Source organism: Eptesicus fuscus, chromosome 20 (assembly GCF_027574615.1).
Source record: "Eptesicus fuscus isolate TK198812 chromosome 20, DD_ASM_mEF_20220401, whole genome shotgun sequence".
Classification (NCBI taxonomy): Eukaryota; Metazoa; Chordata; class Mammalia; order Chiroptera; family Vespertilionidae; genus Eptesicus; species Eptesicus fuscus.
The window spans coordinates 20647396-20664357 of NC_072492.1; the positions used below are offsets into that span (position 1 = coordinate 20647396).

Below are 16962 nucleotides of genomic sequence, written 5' to 3' on the forward strand. Positions count from 1 at the left end.
CGGCTGGTGTCTGGCTGGGGTTGGTTTTCGGGGCACCTCGCAGGGTTCTCTCTCCTCCCTGAACCAGGCCTGGCATCTGGGGAAGTTAACGCCGGCTCTCTTCTGGTTGCGCGTCGGTATCGGGCCCGGGACTGTCCCTTAGGAGGTGGGTCTCTGCCTGGGAAGACGGGGCCTGACACCCCTTCTCCCGGTCACACTGATTCTCTGGTTCTTGGGCTGCCCTTGTCCACTTGCGATTCCGCCAACACTCTGGTCCGCGGCTGCCTGTGGGCGGGAGGCACTGGGTCCTGACTTGTCTGGGCGGGGCAAAGGCTAGTCATTCCTGGGCGTGCCCTGGGCAGTGAGGCCGGCCACTGGCCAGCCCAGGCATTGGGGAAAAGGGTGCCGCTGTGGAGACCCGCGGCCCCCTACCCGGCAGAGCGTCCCCTGAGCGGTGGGGAGGTGGGCCAGGGTCAAGTGAGGGGACACCATCTTCACTCACCTGCCAGCCAGTCGACTGCAGACTCTCCTGGAGCAGTCAAGGACAGCAAGAAAAATAAGGGACTTTCAGGGGCAGCTGTGTTTTCTGACTCAAGTCATAATGCCCCTAAAAATCCTTATTGCTCTTGCAGTGGGCATCGGGCAGTGGCTGGCAACCCACCCCTCACCACCTGGCCGCTAAGGGATGGGAAGGGCTCCCAGGGGTCCAGTTGAGACTTGCTGATTATTAAAACGCTTTCGTTGGGCCGATGCATATGTTTTTACCTTTTTTTTTTTTTTTCTTTTTGGTGGAGGATTGGGCATCCAGCTATTCCTGCATGGATTGGAGAGTCTCCTGGGCTTGTGTGGGTGAAGGTTCAGAAGGGCCCAGCTGCACTTGCAGGGCACGAGGAAGGGCGGCCTTGGGGCCAGGTCGGACGAGGGCCACAGTGTTGGGCTGGCCGGGTGCCCACTTTCCTGAGAAGCTGGAACCGTTGAGGGGCCCCTGGGCAGGAACTTGCACTGTGTTTTAACACAGAAAGAGCCCCAGCCCACTCCCTGAGACCCAGGGAGCTGGCCAGTTTGCAAACACGCTTGCAGTGGGTTCAAGGCTCCCTCGCCCCGCTAAGGTGACCCTGGAGCTTGCTGGGTGTTTTCTATCCCTATTTCACTTCCTGAATCTCCTCCATTCTCAGTGGGTCCCCCAACCCCACCTTTTCTATCCCCACCCCACAGATATTTGGTTAAACAGCCAAATATCAATTTGTGACATACCCCCCCACCCCCCTTAACCCAGGCACACCAGTCCACAAACATGTCACCAATCCGTCCTGACTGCTGTGGCTGGTTGGGTGGGTGTGGTCCCATGCACCAGAAAGTCCCTGGTTCGATTCCCGGTGAGGGCACATACCTAGGTTGCAGATTCAGTTCCTGGTCTGGATGCATACGGGAAGCAGCTAATGGATGTTTCTCTAAAAATCAATGAAAACATTTTTTTTTAAGTCACCAAATCCCACAGCAACAGAAGCTTCCTGTCCAGCTGAGGCTGAGCCCTGGCCTGCCCGTGGACGGACAGACGAGGCCGTGAACAGGCAGCACGCCCCATCTCGTGTCCCGTTGAACCGTACAGGTCCGCAGGGGAGATTCGCCCTCCAGGTATTTCTCAGGTTCCCGCCCAGGTGCCGACTCGAAAGCTCTCATCACTCAAGAAGACCATGTGTGGAACCTTGACCGCCATGATCCTCATTCCTGGCCAGCCAGGCCCCTTGCTGCCCGGGCCCTGTCGGTTGTCTGAGCCTGCCTCCACACCGGCTCTCCCAGACAGTTTCTAAGGGGCTGGATTTGCACCGGATCCTCCTCGTTTTACTGCCCAGGGGGAGCGGCAGCTCCAAGGTAAAGCTATCCAGGGGCTGTGGGAGCAGTGTTTATCCCTCCCTGGTAAACGGTAGGTGGAGCTTTTATGGAATGGTGTTCTCACAGATTACAATGGACACGAGGAGGGTAATACACCGCGTCCCATCCTCATCAGCTAAGCATTTGCCAACTTCAAATTAATTGTCCCTGTGGCCCCTCTGACCTGCCATCTCCCCCAAAACTCCTTGTTCCTGAGCGTGCTCTTCAGTCTTTACCCCAAAAAGACACTATCAATTTTTGAAAAGGCAATACATCAAAAATAAAATAATACTGTTCCCCCCCGCACCTCCCGCGTTACCAAAGAACTGCCTTGCATGGTAGAACATTTCAAAAATACTAAAGGATGAAAAAGGCTCATACGTGCCCATAGCTGGGGATAATGTCTGCTAATGAAGTATATCCTTCCAGCATTTTCCCCCTGTGCATGTACACCCCCATCCAGTTAGCAGGACTGGGGCTTTTAAAACGGGCGAGGCTCGTCACCCATTTGAGTGATGGCTCTGTGCCCTTGGGAGCCAGAAAGTCTCTGTTTTCTCTTTGCCAAGGGGGCTGGTGGACCATGGGCTGAAGCATGCCTCCAGCCAGGGAGCTCAGAGACCTGGTTGGAGTGTTGGAGCAGCAGTGGGTCTCTCCAAATGGATGAAGTTGTTGGGGAGGATGCTAGAAACGTGGGCTGTTGCATTGCTTCTCCACCTCAGTCACCCAAGACTCACTGAGAGAGTCTTAACACACACACACTCCACGGCCCAGGCCCCACCCCCGACCACTTGGCTCTGAATTGTCGGGGGTTGTCGGGGCAGCTGGGGTTGGTATCTGTGTTTGTTTTCCGGATGGTCCTCGGCTGATGCTGTTAAGCAGCCAGAGCACTCTCCGCTATCTGCCCACAAGTTAGAGGCGGAGAAGGCTGGCTCCTCCAGCTGTGCCCCCAGAGGCGGATCAGGCGATGTGACCATTTGCACTTGGCAGACTTTCACTTCCTGTCTCTTCTCGGCTGCTCAGAGTCATCCTTTGATCCTCGTTTTACAGAGGACAGACCCAGGCCAAGGAGATCAGGAGACTGACCCGAGGACACACAGCCAGGATGTGGCAGAGGTGGGGTTGAGGTCCGCGGCTCCTGACTCCCAAGGTCAGTGCTCTATCAGTCATTGTTGTCATTAGATTATGTAATTATAACAAGCATATCAATGCTTGCTAACACTTAGGTTACTGTGACGATGAAATACTGGGGGTGGGAGGGTGGGTGCCTCACAGGGAGACTGGGGGGCTGTCCCTCAGTTTCCCCAGTGCTGCATGCAGTGGCCAGCCTGGACCCACAGCCTGCCCCACTCAGCCCGCTGCACTGCCGAGGATCTGGGGAGGGCAGGGTTTAGCCCCATTTTCAGAGCATGCAAGGGGCACGAGGCCCCCGGTTCTCTGCTCGCTGCCTGGACAGAGGCGTCTCAGGAGCACAGCCTGCGTGGGGCTTGCTCATCTGGGCCCTGCTCCAAGCTGGCGGCCCTTAAGGATCAGGACCCCTACAGAAAGCTGTGCCTGCCTCTCCCTCTTTCTACAGAGCTGGACTCGCAGGAGCTGAGGGTCAGCTGGGCAGGATGCCAGTGCAGGGAACTAACGGGCAGGCTCATTGTCAGCTCCAGGAAGCGGTCGGCGGTGCCCCGGGCAGGGCTGCAGGCTGGAGGGCCAGCCTGCCGCGGACATGGCGGGTGGAGACAGGAGGTGGGAGCCCAGAACACCGCTTTCCCAGAGCCCAGCGGCTTCCTTTGGCAGGGAGGGCCGGGCGTTGGCCACACCTTCCCTCGCTGGGCCTTGGCTCTCTCCTTCCTCAGTCTGGCTCTCGCCCTGCTCCCCGCCCAGCTCTCTGCGGCAGAGTGCACACTCTTGGCAACAACACCCATTTAACCTGCTTCCCAGAAAGCCGGATGGCCAGGCAGGCCGACTCAGCCAGCCCCGGGATGGAAAACAGGGCGGTGGGCCCCACTCAGGCTTCTCTTGCCCGTATTCCTTGGGGGCTGGGTTGGGAGACAGTTCTGCACGGCCTTGGCTTCCCTAGGTCAGGAATCATCTCAGCTCAATGAGCAGCCTTGAGCAATCAGGCTGAGCCACGAGCTTGGAGCTCCTGGAATTGGGGCAGGGCCGGGGAGACAAGCCTTTGCCAGGAGTCTGATCCAGGGCAGCCACTTGGCGGGGGCCCTGGGTAGAGCCCCGTCTCTGAGCCTGTTGCCTCATTGGGCACAATAGCGCCCAATAGTGTAGGAAGGTGCTACACTGTAGGCTTATTCAGACTATAGATAGGAAGTTGTCGCTCCCTTTCCCTCCCCTTCAACCGAGGACTCTGGGTGGTGTCCGGCGCGGAGAAGATGCTCCCTTAACGCTAGGTGCCCTGCTCAGGAAGTGAGGTTTGAGTGTCAGCGTGCTGGATGGTACCTGATTATCCTTGCTCTCTGAAGGGATCCCCTTTGGTCAGCTTTCTCTTTGGCCTTCCTGCCCAGACCCTGTGAGGATGGTGGTTCTCAATGGATAAGCTATAGTCCTCACCCCTTTGCCCTGCATTCAGGCCCACAGAGGCATCCTTCACCTCCTCAAGTTCATCCTACAAGTCCAGATGCTCCGTTCCAAAGCATTCCCTCTGGGCCAGAGTAGCTGCTACCGAGCTCCACCCGCCCACCTCCTCGGGGTGCAGACAGCCCAGCCCAGGCGGGAAGGGCTGTTTGGCGTGGCTGGTGGGGAAGAGATTAGCACTTGATTTCTGTTTTGACTCTTGTATCTAACAGGCAGAGCCCTGTGACGTTACAGAAAAGCAGCCTTGGACCTCGAATGAGTTTGGGGCCTGTCCCTGAAGACCTGGCCACTGCAGAGGTGCCTGGAGGTAGGAATAGTTGGTGACATTGCCCTGGGTACGTGGAGAGAGGTGCTGGCCAGCATCCATGGCCCTTCTGACAATACCTGTCTTTTTCTTCAGAGGGTCACCCCTCCCCCACCAAGTACCCTTGGGGTTCAGATGAGGCCAGTCCTACCCCCAGGCTTGAGAGGCAGGCATGTGTCCCAGGATGGACACTGAGACTTCCCCTCGGGACTTTTTGCAGCAACTAATGAGGAAAGAGGCATTCGGTTTTTGTGGGAGTTGCCAAGTGGACAGAAGTTGCCAAGCTTGGAACTGCTGGTGGCCATCCTGTTCTCTGCTTGAGGATAAAGCCAACAAGGAGGAAAGAGAAGGCGAGTGTATTCTATCCAGACATCAGTAAGCCCCTGGATCAAGCCATGCATGAAGCCAACTGCACCCCTGGACTAACCTGATTATGTGAGCCAATGCTGTTTTCCCCCAACACTATCTGGAGTTGGGTTTCTATCATAGAAAGGCAATGCTGTTCTTTGATGTCATTTTTAGAAAGTCAACATTGAGGAATACTTTACATGCAATAGATTTCACCCATGTTAAGTGTCCAATTCATAAGTAGTGACACCCTTGTAACTATCACCAGCATTCAAGTCCCCCCCTTCCCCTTTATGGCCCATTTTCCCAAGTCCAGAGAGCCACTGACCTACCTATATTCTAATGGTTCTCTTTGCCTTTTTAAGAATTCCATATAAATATCACATAGGGTGTTCTCTCTTGTATCTGGCTTCTTTTAGTCAACATGGTTTGGAGATTTATTCATGTTGTTGCATGTGCCAATAGTTCATTCCTTTTTGTTGCCAAGTAGTGTTCTATTGTATGGATGTACCACAGTTTGCTTATCCATTTATAGGATGATGACCATTTGAACTGTTTCCAGATTTTGGCTATTATGAATAAAACTGTTACAACCGTCATGTACAAGTCTTTTGTGTGGGTATGTGTTTTGATTTTTGTGTCTAGATGCCAGTTCCGGTCTCATTTCATATAGTCTGAAGAAACAGGTTCAGAGAGGTAGAATGACTTGTCCAAGGTCACACAGCTGATGGGCCCCGTGGTGCCCAAGAATGGTGGCTGCTGGGAAGGACTGTCAAGATGAGCTGTAGCCACGGTCCTCACCTTTTCATCCCCCTCGACCGATGTTGTTTTTCCCATATGGATACCACGGTTTGAAAGATTGCATCTACTCAACGGACTTCATTCATAAAGCCACCATCCACTTCCCCAAATGTATTTCTTAAACTTGTAAAGACGAATTATGTGTCTGAGCTGACAATTACTGGAGCAAGCTCGGATGAAGTCATGGAGTTGAGATCCAGCCAAAACATGAAGATCTCTTTTGTCTTTTTTTTTGTACATGGGACCAACAAATCATGGACCCATCCCAGAAGTCCAGAGGATGTCAAGTTGATAATTCCCAATTTAGTCCAGCCTCTCATCTCACAGGTGCTTCAGCCAGGTCTCTCTGCTCAGGTCAGCCCTTGGAGACCAAGGAGCGTGTTTTCCTGATGCTCATGGAGTGACCTTACCGTGGGCCACATCCCTTGGGACTCAGTCTCCCCTGGGTCCAACTGTGCTGAACCCACCTGCAAGCCATCCAGTTTTGTGAGCCAATACATCCTTTCCTTCATCTGAGGCAGCATGCAATGGAGAGTCCAGGCTAACACAGCTTAGCCAGGACAGCATCCCCAAACACCCCCAGGCAAGATCAAGACCACCAGTCCAGCTGACTTCCTAGGGGTCAGACACTACTCAGCAACTCAGGTGACAGACTGTTATTCCCTTTTCACTAGGAGGGCAACTGGGGCATGGAGAAGTCACAGCACGAAGCTAGAAGGTGGGTGTATAGCACACATCTTGCGTCCCTCTAACATTCTCTCGGCTCCCCTGTCCATCACTCCTGTGTGCTCTGCCTCTGTGGCTGAAGGACCCCGTGGGATCCTCACAGATCCACACCTGAAGCTGAGCCCTCTCAGACCACATCCCAGGCTAAGGGGCTGATTCCTGAACAGCCGCCAAAGGGGCTGGAGGACTCCGCCCAGAGAGTGCAGGGAGTCAGTTCCTGGGATGACCCCTGAGCCGTAGGAGCCAAGGTGGGAGGAAGAATCCCTTCTCCCAGCCTGGAGCCCTTTGAGGCACATTTTCCATATGTGGTTTGTTGTAAAGCGGTGGCAGGATGGTTCTACGTCATCTTGCGCTCCTTCCCATCCGTCTCTACCTCCCCTCTCTTTCCCCTCACTTGCTGCCCTGGAATTCCACCTCCAAGTTAAAAGTATCAGCACTTAATTCCTTGCTAAAGGCTCTGTTTTCTAGGGAACCCAAGCAGTCTGGCTGCTGGGTCTGCACCACCTGCTTCAGCGAACATTGAACAAGAGGATAGACGCCGTTGCATGGGGCTTGGGGAGTGGCGAGGGGACGAGGATGATGCCCCATTCATCAGATTATTCCCGTTTACCTCTCCCCCTTCATTCACTAGGTCGAGTCAGTGACATTGTCTCTGACCTTCTGCTGTAGTTCAGAGGCTGTGGCCTCCCCGACTACCTGCTCTGTCTGGTACAAAGGAATCCATGCTCCTTGATCCTCCACTTACTTGGCATGCAACGCTGGCAGGTACTCAGCCTCTCTGAGCCACTCTCTGCATCTGTACATGGGACCACAATGGCCCCATCACATGGGACTGTTGGGAGGTGTAATGGACACTTAGTGTTGTGCCTGGAGAATAGGTGTGGGGCCTTGCGAGGCGGCCTAATGACAGCCCTGCGCTCTTTTGGAAACCACCTTCCTTCATTCCCTGTCCCCTATCCTACCCCATTCCACACCTACCGCCAGACCCCGGCCAATCAGCACATCCCAGGATTGACTGCAAGTACTGGCTCAGGCCTGGGCATCAGACCTAAGTTGAACCTGTCCCTCTAATAGCGCCCCGAAGTTTCTGGGACAATAAGGAAAGAGGTGCTTCCTCTTTGCTGAGATCATTAGCCTGGAGCTACCATGCAGCCGATTGAGAAGGAAGCCAGTAGAGTGAAGTCAGGAGAAAGCAGAGCCAGGAGATGGAGCGGACCCAGAGGCCTGATGATATCTTCGGAGCGCTTGGACCCAGTCGTGCCAGAAGCTAGTTAGCCCCTGGTATTTTTAGAAATACTTAAACCAAAAATGTCCTTTTTAATTTGCTTAAGCTAGTTCGAGTTGAGTTTCTATTAAAACTGAAATGGTCTTGACTAAATGGTCTCAACCCTGTAAAAGGTTGCTGCTGTTATCACAATTCCTATTACCGGTGTAAGCACATTAGCAGGAAGATGCCACCATGGGGATGCACCATCCAGGTTCCCCCAGGGGCCACTGCCACACTCACACATGACACCCTGGCTCTCAGCTCCCAGAGGGCAGGGGGACTCATGTTTGCTGCTGCCACAGAGTAGGTGGCTCACGACATCTGTTGAATGAACAAATGAAGCAGGCCCATTGCCCACTGTCTCCTCCAAAGTGCCCTGCCTTCTAGCCTCCATGCCGGGTCCACGTTTGCCCTCTCTGCTTGTCCTTGGCTGATACCTGAACCCACTGGGGCGTCTGCCAGGAGTCTGTCTTGGCAAACTGAGCTCTTATTTTCCATGTTCTCTCTAGGGCCTCCTTTCTCCATGTACCCATTCATATATTCAGATTTAAAATCTATTAAAAATGTCCAGTGTAGATCCCTACCTTACACTAGTCAAAAAAATTAGTTCGAAACGGATTAAGGACTTAAATGTCAGACCAGAAACTATAAAACTCACAGAAGAAAACATAGGAAATTGTCACATAGGTCTTGACAATGATTTTTGAATATGACACCTAAAGCGCAAGCAACAAAAGAAGTGTAGACCGCAACAAACTAAAAAGCTCCAAAGACAGAATCTTAAAAGCAAGAGAAAAGCAGTGAGTTACCTACAAAGGAGCGCCCATACGACTGTCAGCTGATTTCTCAACAGAAACTTTTCAGGCCAGAAAGGAGTGGCAAGAAATATTTAAAGTGATGAATAGCAAGGACCTACAATCAAGATTACTTTACCTAGCAAAGCTATCATTTAGAATTGGGGGTCAGATAAAGTGCTTCACAGACAAGAAAAAGCTAAAGGAGTTCATCACCACCAAACCAGTATTACATGAAATGCTGAAGGGTATTCTTTAAGAAGAGGAAGAAAAAGAAGAAGAAAATATAAAAATATGAACAATAAAATGGCAATACTAGTAATACATAGCTATCAACAGTTGAATCTAAAAATCAAAATAAACGAACAAGAAATCTAATGAACAAAATAAACTGATGAATAAAATAGAATCAGAGGCATGGAAACATGGAACAGATGGACAAATCTCAGAGGGAAGGGGTGAGGAGATATGGGAAGAGATTAACCAAAGATCTATATGCATATATGCATTACCTATGGACACAGACAATAGAGTGGGGAAGGCCTGGGGCGGGGCTGGAACCCGGTGGAGGCGGGCAATGGGGGGATTGAAGGGAAGCATCTGTAATACTCTCAATGGTAAAGATTTTTAAAAAATAAAAATATAAAAAGCTCTGCACAGCAAAGGAATGGTCAACAAAATGAAAGGACAACTTATAGAATGGGAAAAAATACTCGCAGATCATATATCTGATAAGAATTAAATACCCCAAGTATATAAATAACTCACACAACTCAATAGCAAAAAAAAAAAATAAATCTAATTAAAATGGGCCAAGGACCTGAATAGGCATTTCTCCAAAGAAGATGAACACATGGCCAACAATACATGAAAAGATGCTCAAGATCACTAATCATTAAAGAAATGCCCATCAAAACCACGATGAGATATCCCCTCACCCCTGTTAGAATGACTATCCTAAAAAATACAAGAGATAATGAATGCTGGAGAGGATGCAGACAAAGGGGAGCACTTGTGCACTGTTGGTGGGATTGTGAATTGGTTCAGCTACTATGGAGAACAGTATGGAGGTTCCTCAAAAAAACCCAAAAAATATAACTACCATGTGGTTATATGCAATTCCACTTCTGGGAATCTATCCAAAGGAAATGAAAACACTATGTCAAAGAGATATATGCACCCCCATGTTCATGGCAGCATTATTTACAATAGCCAAGACAATCTTTGTCCCATTCTTTTGGAGAAAGGGATGAATAAAGAAGCTGTAAGATGGATATGTGTGTGTGTGTGTGTGTGTGTGTGTGTGTACACACAAGGGAATATAATTCAGCCATAATCCTGCCATTTGTGACAACATGGATGGGCCTTGAGGGCATTATGTTAAGTGAAGTAAGTCAGCCAGAGTAAGACAAATACAATATGATCTCACATGTGGAATCTAAAAACAAAAAAACAAACATAGAAAAAGAGATCAGACTTGTGGTTACCAGAGGTGGGGGTTGGGAGGAGTGGATGAAGGTGGTAAAAGGTACAGACTTCCAGTTTTAAGATAAATAAGTGCTGGTGATGTAATGTACATGATGACTATACCTAACACTGCTGCACAGTATATCTGAAAGTTAAGAGAGTAAATCCTGAATTTTCATCACAAGAAAAAAACATTTTTTTCCTTTTTTTGGTATGTGTATCTATATGAGATGATGGATGTTTACAAAACTTACTGTGGTAATCCTATCTAATAAAAGAGTAATATGCAAATTAACCATCACTCCGCTATACCCACAAGTCATGCCCACAAGCCACACCCACCAGCCAGTCAGGAGCAAGTATGCAAATTAACCCCAACCAAGATGGCTGCAGCCACGGAGCAAGCAGGAGGGAGGCTTGGGTTTCCCCAGCGATGGAGGAAGCCAAGCTTTCCACACACCCTGGCGAGCCCAGGCCTCCACTCAAGGCTACAAAGTTTCAATTATAAAAGATAAATAAATCCCAACAAAAATGGCGGCAGCCACAGAGCTGGAGAGAGCAGGAGGCTAGGGTTGCCCCCAGTGATGGAGAAAGCCAAGCTTCTGCAGTCCTGGCCTGTCTTGGCCTGCGCTCAAGGCTACAAAGTTTCAATTATAGAAGATAAATAAATCCCAACAGAAATGACTGCCACCACAGAGCAAGCAGAAGGCTTGGCTCTGCTCCAGGCTACAAAATTTCAATTGTAGAAGATAAATAAATCCCAGATACCAGGGCCTCTGCTTGGGTCGCCGGGGGCCGTGGCCAGCCTGCAAACCATCACAGGCCCCTCTCCCAGGCCACCCCACACCCCAAGGGAACCCCCATCCTGATCCCGGACACCCTTCAGGGCAAACCAGCTGGCCCACACCCATGCACCAGGCCTCTATCCTATCTAATAAAAGAGTAATATACAGATTGACCATCACTCCAACACACAAGATGGCTGCCCCCATGTGGTCAACGATCCTGCCCCCATGTGGACACAAGATGGCCATCAGGAGAGGGCAGTTGGGAGGAACCAGGCCTGCAAGGGAGGGCAGTTGGGGGCGATCAAGCCTGCAGGGGAGGGCAGTTAGAGGTGACCAGGCTGGCAGAGGAGGGAAGTTGGGGGTGACAAGGCCTACAGGGAAGGGCAGTTGCGGGGGACCCAGGCCTGCAGGGGAGAGCAGTTGGGGGTGACCAGGCGTGCAGGGGAGGGCAGTTAGGGGCAAACAGGCTGGCAGGGGAGCAGTTAGGCATCAATCAGGCTGGCAGGGGAATGGTTAGGGGGTGATCAGGCTGGCAGGCAGAAGTGGTTAGGGGCAATCAGTAAGGCAAGCAGGCGGTGGGATCGGGCCTAAACGGGCAGTCGGACATCCCTCGAGGGGTCCCAGATTGGAGAGGGTGCAGGCTGGGCTGAGGGACACCCCCCCCCCGCCGTGCACGAATTTCGTGAACCGGGCCTCTAGTATCCTACCTAACAATAGACAAATATGCAAATTGACCGTACCTTCGCTATGCCCACCATTGGCCAGGAGGCGCAGAGGGGCGGGACTCGGGGTGGCTGGGGTGGCCAATTGGGCCGGTGGGATGCTGAGCTCGCATCGCCAGCTGCGGCGCGAGCTCAGCATCTGCGCCATGGCTGTGCTGCGGCACAGAAGGGGCCTCTGGGGCAGCGAGCCCACGTCCTGCCATGGACCATCAAAAGCGGGGGAGCTGGGTGCCTGTCTGCTGGTGCACCAGGCCTTTCAGAAGGTGCACCAGCGGACAGGCACCCAACTCCCCCGTGATCGAAAATGGGGAGCTGTGTGTCCGCTCTGGCACCAGCGGACCCCCTGCCATCAAAAGCGGGGAGCAGGCTGCTAGCAGTGTCTGCGGAGCGTGCTAGGCTTTGCAGGGCAGTGGATATGGCCTGGATGGCAGGTTAGGCCTAGGGGACCCTACACGTGCATGATTTAATCATGCACTGGGCCTCTAGTATATCATAAAAGGCCTGTGGTCATGACATTGTAACAGCGTCAGGACCAAATGAGCAGTGACTCTCGTGGTGGGTGAGGCGGGGCTTGAGCTACTGGCTGCAGAGAGCTACCAGCGGCTGAGAGCTACCAGCAGTGGAGGGCAGGGCGCGAGCTACAAGTGGCGATGGGTGGGGCGGCCAACTGAGGCAAGCAGAAGTGAGCTTGCACTCTGGGCCTCTAGTTATTTCATAATATATACAAGTTACTATGCTGTACACCTTAAACTTATGCAGTGCTGTGTTTTAATTACATTTCAAGGAAACTGCGTGGGAGGGAGGCTGTCCATTACACGAGGTACCCCAGGGAGAGACGCAAAAAAAACGAATAATGCTTTGCCTGCCTTCAGGGAGTTTCTATTCTCATGGGGATGTATGTTGACATTTTTTATATAATTAGGTTGTTTTAGGCATTTGGATAATGTTCTGGTAGTCTCCTACAGGCTGGATAATGAAACAACCCTAAGGACTGTCTTTTGTTTTGTTTTTAATTCTTTAAAGTATTACATATGTCTCCTTTTTTCCCCATTGGCCACCCCCACCCCCCAGCACATGCCCTCATCCCCCTAATGTCTGTGTCCATTGGTTATGTTTATATGCATGCATACAAGTCCTTTGGTTGATCTCTTACCCTCCTCACCCCTCCCCTCCCCTGCCTTCCCTCTGAAGATTGACGGACTGTTCGATGCTTCTATGTCTCTGGATCTATTTTTGTTCATCAGTTTATGTTGTTCATTATATTCCACAAATGAGTGAGATCATGTGATATTTATCTTTCTCCGACTGGCTTATTTCACTTAGCATAATGCTCTCCAGGTCCATCTATGATGTTGCAAATAGTAAGAATTCCTTCTTTATTATAGCAGCGTAGTATTCCATTGTGTAGATGTACCACACTCTTTTAATCCACTCATAGGCTGATGGGCACTTAGGCTGTTTCCAACTCTTAGCTATTGTAAATTGTGCTGCTATGAACATAGGGGTGCATATATCCTTTCTGATTGGTGTTTCTGATTTCTTGGGATATATTCCTAGAAGTGGGATCACTGGGTCAAAAGGGAGTTCCATTTTTAATTTTTTGAGGAACTCCATACTGTTTTCCACAATGGCTGAACCAGTCTGCATTCCCACCAGCAGTGAAGGAGGGTCCCTTTTTCTCCACATACATCTTCACCAGCACTTGTCGTTTGTTGATTTGTTGATGGTAGCCATTCTGACAGGTGTGAGCGGGTACCTCATTGTTGTTTTGATTTGCATCTCTCGGATGATTAGTGATTTTGAGTATGTTTTCATATGTCTTGTGGCCTTCTGTATGTCCTCTTTCGAAAGTGTCTTTTTGAATCCTTTGCCCATTTTTTTATTGGATTGTTTATTTTCCTTTTATTAAGATGTATGAGTTCCCTATAAATTTTGGAGATTAGGCCCTTATTGGATATAACATTAGCAAATATGTTCTCCCATGCAGTGGGCTTTCTTGTTGTTTTGTTGATGGTTTCTTTTGCTGTGCAGAAGCTTTTTATTTTGATGTAGTCCCATTTGTTTATTTTCTCCTTAGTTTCCAATGCCCTAGGACAGTGGTCGGCAAACTACGGCTCACAAGCCACATGAGGCTCAGGAGCCGCGGTTTGCCGCTCTGTTGACTAATGAGTTTGCCGACCACTGCCCTAGGAGCTGTAGTGGTAAAGATATTACTACGACATATGGCTGATATTTTGCTGCTGATGGCTTCTTCTAGGATTTTTAGGATTTCCCATTTACGTTTAAGTCCTTTATCCACTTTGAGTTTATTTTTGTGTGTGGTGTAAGCTGGTGGTGTAGTTTCATTGTTTTGCATGTATCTGTCCAATTTTCCCAACACCGTTTATTGAAGAGACTGTCTTGACTCCATTGTACGCTCTTGCCTCCTTTGTCAAATATTAATTGAGCATAATGGCTTGGGTCGATTTCTGGGTTCTCTGTTCTGTTCCATTGGTCTATATATCTGTTCTTGTGCCAGTACCAGGCAATTTTGAGAACCTGGACATCTACGGCTTTTTTATACACCAATAATGAACTCATAATACGAGAAACAACAAAAACACTCCCATTTACCATGGCACCAAAAAAAATTAAGATACTTAGTAATAAACTTAACTAAGGAGGTAAAAGACCTGTACTCGGAAAACTATAGAACGTTGAAAAAAGAAACAGAGGAAGACATAAACAAATGGAAGAATATACCGAGTTCATGGATTGGTAGAAGCAACATCATTAAAATGTCCAGACTACCTAAAGCAATCAATAGATTTAATGCACTCCCCGTTAAAATACCAACGGCATATTTCACATGCCTAGAAAAAACTCCCCCAAAATTCATATGAAACAAAAAAAGACCCCGAATAGCTGCAGCAATCCTGAGAAAGAAGAACAAAGTTGGAGGGATCACAATACCAGATATCAAGCCACTGTTGTCTGTTGGTTTTAAGGTAAGTTGAAACTAAGCAGTTTATTTATCTCCAAAGAGAAATTGGCAAAGTAGGTAGGTGGCCCTGGGACACTGGGCAGGTGAGGAAGTGCAAGCGCTCTACTCAACTTCCCAAACCAATCTCATTGCTAAATTGAAATCTGTTTCTTCTGGAGAAACAGGCTCAGAGAGGTGAAGTAACTTCCCTGAGAAGAAATGGGATCGGGCCCCAAGCCACTGTGCTGTAGCGGGAGCCTCTGGGAAGCCATTGGAATCGATAAGACTTCTTGATGCCCCAGTTGGCAGTGTATCATGGTCTGTTGGCTCCCATAGGATCTTGGGTGAATATCATGTTCTTTCCACGGTCTCCCTTGGGTAACAGCAATTCATTCCCTTGTTTCCACCTCCCATCCTAACTCCCAATAAAAGCTCCATGTTGCAATCATCGCTACATCTTCCACACCTTGTACCAGAGTCTGGCCCATGGTAGTCTCAGTGTCATGGGTATCTGTTAGTTTGTCCCCCAGTGTGCCTTCTCCCTTTCTTCCAATGACAGCCCCCCCCCCCCTTCCCTCCAGAACTGCTCCCCTACCCCTCTATCTGGTCCTGGGGTTTTTCAACCTTCCTGGCAACCAACTGGTCACATGATCCTGGTGAGGCCAATCACAGTCCAGCACACCCTTGATTGGTCCAAGGGGTGGGCATGTGATCCAATCAAAACCCTTCCCTGGGATATTCTGAATTTCCCTTCTTGGAATATGAGCCATAAATATCTGACTCCACAGCTATCGGTGGTCTGGGAGAAAGAGGCCCTGAAGCTGTCAGCTCAGATCAGCCCCTCTGGCTTTCCAAGCGTGATAATTGATTCTCATCCCCTTTTCAACTTTTAATTATTATCAAAATAATATAAGAACATGGTAACAGAATACAGTACAAAAGAGCTTAGAAGGGAACGCAGCAAACTCCACCCTATTCTTCCCTCTTCATTCCACAAACTATTTGACACACTTCCTTTTCTATTTCTTCTAATGGTTACCTCCATAACTCTAGATAATATGCTTATATAGTTATTTCTTCATTTATAATTTTAGACCAAATCTATTGATTTCTCTATAAGGTACATGTGAATTTAAGTCACATTCCTACCTCCTTCTCGACTTTGAAATTTACAATACATCTACTATGTATCTACTGATTATCTGTACGTAAATATCTATTTCTTTTGTTTAACTTGAGGCGTTTTTCTTGGCCCACGCTTTTTAGGATAAGAGTGAATACGGTGTCCCTGCCACCTCCTCTGCCTGTTTGCCTGCCACCTGGGTTGGCAATAAGTTTTCACGCTGTGTTACTGACATTCATGTTTTCTTTTGCTCCACAATCAAGTTTTTCCTGCTTCGTCCCCATGTTGACTGAAAAGATTGAAAGCATTTGCGTGACTATAATCGTGAAATACTGTTTACTGTATTTTATTATTATTTTAATCTCCACCCGAGGATATATTTTAATTGATTTGAAAGAAAGAGAGAAAGATTGAGAGAGACACTGGTTGCCTCCCGCACGTGCCCTGACCGGAATTGAACCTGCAACCTAGATATGTACCCTAACGGGGAATTGAACCTGTAACCCTTTGGTTAGATGACACTCCAACCAACTAAGCCACCTGGCCAGAGCTGTTTACTCTATTTTAACCAAAGCCAGTTGGACTTGGGTTTGAGTTGGGTATGGCTAGCGTGTCCCCACTTACACACTCTCCGTTCTGTTGAATTGGATGAGATGGGCCCCCCCCCCCCCCATACACACCTCACCCCTGGGACAGAGCTCCAGCAGGGCTGGCGTTGTGGGCCAGGGACCTGTGCAAGTTACACACAGGGTCTGGCCCAGACTGAACCCTTTGCTTGTTCTGATGCTTTGCTGTCACTGCCTTGAAATTCATAATCTTTTTTTTTTTCACAAAAGCCCCCACAATTCTGTGGCCAGTCCAGAGCTCACCACCTTGCTGATAGAGGCCTGAGCTTTCTGAGAAACTCTGTCCGCGGGCACCTGCTGGGCACTTGGGAGGAAAGGCCGGGTCCTTCGGCGGGTCCTTCGGCAGGTCCTGAAGCAGCCGTGAGAAATCAAAGTGAGAGGCCGCAGACCTTACGTAGGCTTGTGAATGTAACCATTGGAGAGGATGGGCGACCTAGTCCTAGGCCCTTCTTACAAAAGGAAAAGTCGGTGAACTTGGGCTGCGCAAGGGAAGTGGGATTATCCACGCATGACGGAGAGCATGGAGGCTGGATGAGCTGCCCGAGGTCCCATGGGGTCTCAGTGGCAGGTCCTCGATTCAAGGCCGGGCCTCTGGGTCCCAGAACC

The 16962-nt window shown here is 49.7% G+C and overlaps 1 protein-coding gene and 1 non-coding gene across 2 annotated transcripts in view; both read left to right on the forward strand.

Annotated features, from left to right (window-relative positions):
* The window catches only part of RAB11FIP4 (RAB11 family interacting protein 4), a 278710-nt gene that overhangs the window by 73455 nt on the left and 188293 nt on the right, over window positions 1-16962 (forward strand). The window lies entirely within an intron of this gene.
* On the forward strand, window positions 528-610 carry MIR365-2 (microRNA mir-365-2). The gene has a single exon (NR_129222.2). It is a non-coding gene; the product is annotated as a microRNA mir-365-2 (primary transcript).